Source organism: Pteropus vampyrus, unplaced genomic scaffold (assembly GCF_000151845.1).
Source record: "Pteropus vampyrus isolate Shadow unplaced genomic scaffold, Pvam_2.0 Scaffold306, whole genome shotgun sequence".
NCBI lineage: Eukaryota > Metazoa > Chordata > Mammalia > Chiroptera > Pteropodidae > Pteropus > Pteropus vampyrus.
This window is the reverse complement of record NW_011889087.1, coordinates 1,626,204-1,630,211: the sequence shown is the minus strand read 5'-3', so window position 1 is coordinate 1,630,211 and position 4,008 is coordinate 1,626,204. Positions and strand designations below refer to the sequence as shown.

The 4,008-nt window shown below is 42.6% G+C and overlaps 1 protein-coding gene across 4 annotated transcripts in view; it reads right to left on the bottom strand.

Annotated features, from left to right (window-relative positions):
• The window catches only part of GJC1 (gap junction protein gamma 1), a 30,711-nt gene extending 30,268 nt beyond the window's left edge, over positions 1 to 443 (bottom strand). For all 4 annotated transcript variants that reach the window (XM_023521545.1, XM_023521544.1, XM_011377132.2 and 1 more), the window contains exon 1: positions 188 to 443. The gene's annotated coding sequence lies outside the window, so the exon portion shown is untranslated. The remainder of the gene's footprint in view (positions 1 to 187) is intronic.
• Between the last annotated feature and the right edge of the window lie 3,565 nt (positions 444 to 4,008).

Sequence of the window (4,008 nt, the reverse complement as noted above, 5' to 3'; positions counted from 1 at the left end):
GCGGTCCCGGACGCAGCGGAGGCGCGGCGCGTGTAAGACCCACCCGCATGGAGTCTGGAGCCGGAGTGGACGCAGACTTCTCTGGGACAATTCATTCCCCCAGTTTGATTCCCGAGACTGGAGTGCCCCGCCTGCAGGGCCTCACTTGGAGCAGGCGACTAACGGCATCGTGAGGACACGCCCTTACCTGGGTATCCTGGGTGGGTCTCTGTGCGCACGGGCAAAAGGCCTTGGTCAGGTGTAACCGGGATGCTGATGCGTCTAAGTTCTGCTCTGCAATTTAATTACTCGAGGATCCTACTAGCCTTCCGTCGGCTAACCATTCTGGCTCCTTTGGTGACTTTTCGTGGTATTTCTAGATACATTTGAAGTCCTGGACTTTCCTGATTAGCAAGACCCTAATACCCTAATAGGCCATTTCCTCTGAACCCTTTGCATTTCCGGCAGCCTAAACACTTCTTAAAAATTTGTGTGCATAAGAATCTCCAGTCTTAAACTGCCTGGTGGAAATCAAAATTCCTCAAATACTTGAAGTTGAGTGAGTGCACCACAACGGAAGACGTAGTAAGGAGAAAGCACTTGACTTTATGTAGTGTTCGACTACTCCCATACTCCTGAATTATCTCATTTGACCAGCACTATACAAAAGAATAGGCTTTTATTTTACCCTTGTGACCAGAGAGGGAATTAAGTTCTAACAAATGAGGTGACTTACTACAGGTCACCTCCCACCCCGACCCCGAGAGCCAGGTCCTAAGGGCTAGTCCAGAGGTGGAAAATGAGGGCTGGGCATCTGACCCACTGATAAAGTTTTGTTTGGCCAGCATAATGCTTTCCACAAATATGAATTGCTAGTTTTTAAAATCCAGATTTCTGGCTTCTCACCAAAATGTCAAATAGTCTGCTCACTTTGAGCCTCTATTTTCAAGTGGCAGCTACTTCTGAGTAACATCTGTTTATCCAGGGCAGCAGGCACTGTCCCCACTCAGCTGCTTGGCCTGTGTATTTAAGTTCTCTTCCCCCTGTACTTGCCATGCCACAGTGCCCCATCCCACATTATCACATTGCCTCTGTACAAATGTATTTTAAATGACAGACAACTGTAAATTTATGAAAATATGAATAAAGAACATAGCTAAAATAACGTGACATCATTGTACATGCTTATTGAAATATTAAACTTCTCACATATTGCTGCAGCAAGTGTATATTGGTACAAATCACTTTGGAAAATGCAGTATCTACTAAAGCTTAGCCTATTCATACACTATGACTGCAATTCCATGGGAATTCCACAGAAATGTGTACAAATATTCACCAGAATACTTGTTCTCAGAATTACTAGCACTATTTGTAGTAGCCAAAAAACTGGAAACTACCCAATATATCCATCAACCGAAGAAAGGATAAATTGTGTTAGAGTCACACAACGGTACATTAGGCAGCCATGAGAATGAACTATCTACAATTACACATAATAATACAGATAAATCTCACAAAACTGTCCATTTATATAAAGTTCAAAACCAGGTAAAACTAATCTGTGCTGTTAGAAGTAAGGGCAGTGGTTACCCTGAGGGAAGGATAGTTACTGGGAAGGGAGCACGAGAGATTGTCTTGGGGGCTGGTCCGGTTCTGTTCTTAATCTTGTTGCTAAATACACAGGTGTGTTCAGTTGCCACATCCGAGCTGTACACTTTTGTGTGGCGTATTAGGACGTCAATAAAAAACATTAAAATGGTGTTAAAACATTTGATTACATATGTATATATTTTCTATAAGTAATACATAAGCAAATCTGTATTTTATATTATATATAAATAATATAATCAAAGTTCATTAAATAGTATCAGGTACTATTTTCTTATAAACTCATAGATCAACCTGATGGGGAGGGTTTCCCATCTTTTAGTGTTGCCCGTTCTTCATGGAGATAGGGAACAATACGATTTCTATATCTCTTACCTTACTACTGAAGGGGTTCAGAACAAGCCTCCCCAAGATGTGCCACTTTGGCATGTGAATTGTTTTGAGCTGAAAGCAATTGAGATCCTGTAGGCTCATGAGAAACTTTTACCTCTCCCTTAAAGAATTTAAATTAGGGGCTTTGCCCATAATAAGAGTTATTGGAAATAAATTTTTATGACCTCTCTCTGGGTCAAGGCAAACTTTTAATTACCGAACATCCACTCTTCTTATTGCCCTACAAATGACCTTTCCCCTGCCTTACCTCATTCTTAGCTGTGAATGCCACATATACCTTATTTTCCCTTTCTGTCTCTAAACCTCTCCTGTATGTGGGGTTTCTGACTCTCATGAATGTGGGGTTCTCATATGTGTTACGTAATTAAATTTGGTCATTTTGTTAATGTCTCATGTCTGTTAGATTATTTGACCAGCTGAAGAAACCTAGAAGGTAGAGGAGTTTCTTCCTCCCCCGTACCATACCAAACCTGCAGTCCTGTCTTCTGGTAGAGCAACCTGTTAAAGATGGAAATAATGAGACATAAGGAAGCTACGTTGTTTTACCTGCTGATAGTTAAAAAACCAGAAATATGACCGAAGGCTCTTGTCTTCTAGTCAGGACTCTCCTCTATCACCCTGTTGTCTAGTGACATCCTTTAATCCAGTTACTGGGGGAAAACTGAGACTGGAAACCTAAGCCAGAGCATCTCTGGGCCAGGCATTCACCAGGGTCCAGAGCAAACGAGAGTGTCCACTGGAATGTGAGCTCCCCGAAGGCAGGGCCACGGCATCCAACTCAGCTGCTAGAGCAGAGTCCAGCGCGTAGTAGTTGCTTAGCAAGTATATGCAGAGTGAAGGAGTGAATGGAGCCTTGCTGTTCCTAGCACAAAAAGGCTGCTTGAGAGAAGAAAAAGAAAAGCCCCAAGTTTCAAATAGGGAAATGAGTCTGGTTTCCAGCCTCTGGCAGGGAGTGGTAGAGCCGGATGCTGTGTGAATATCACTTTTTATTCACATGGGGCCCAGGCAGGAAAAGATCAAAACCCAGTTTGAGAACTTTGAGAGTCACCCTGGGGCTCTGTGGTTTGGGAACTCTAGGGTCAACTGGAAGACTGCAGTGTGTCACTATTTCCATTACACATTTTCCAGGGTCCCTACTTGGCTGGTAAATTCAGAGCAGATTCTTCAGTCTGGGGGATGGGAGCAGAGGCCCAGAGAGGTAGGATTTGAGAAAGCTCCCTGTTGGCAGTCGGGAAGCCGTGGATAAAAAGAATTGTTAAAGATGTAACACAACCTCTTTCCCCATAATCCCCAGCAGTTTCGGTTAACTGTGGGACACATTATACTGCTTTTCCCTGCCACAGGGATGTTGCCTGAAGCAGATTTTTTTTTTTTTGGTCAAAATTTTTTTGAATAGGTAATATAAGTAGCATAGAAAGAATAGTAAGATGAGCCGCTTACCAGTGCTTCTCAGAGTCCAGTTAGCAGTTTCTCGTGTGGTAATGCTGGATTTTAAATTAAGGTCAATTTACTTGCAAAGGAGGTGAAGTTTGTGCAGGAGTTGGGGTTGGGGAGAAGGGTATGGAAGATGAGGAGACCTGTAAGGACTTTTGGACACTCCCAGATGCAGTGTGCTGGCCCACGACTCACCCTGCCTTAGCGAGAAACAGTGGAGTAGGTTCACAGTTCTTGAAAGACCGGAAGTCCTGCATTAAGAAGTTCACTCTGCCCAGCTGTTTGCACTCTTGTTTACTTGTATTTCTAAGATGGTGTGAGAATGAGATGATGAAATGTACATGAAGTCACATTACTGTTGTTAATTTTCTATTGTAGTCTATAGTGGTTATCATTATTGGTTGGATAGCTCAGCCATTTACTTGCTGTGTGATCTGGCTAAGTTACTTAACCTCTCTGACCCTTGGTTTTCTCATCTGTAAAATGGAAATAATGAGATCTACCTGTTGGGACTGTCATGAGATTTAAACAAAATATATAAAGTGATCTACCTGTTGGGACTGTCATGAGATTTAAACAAAATATATAAAG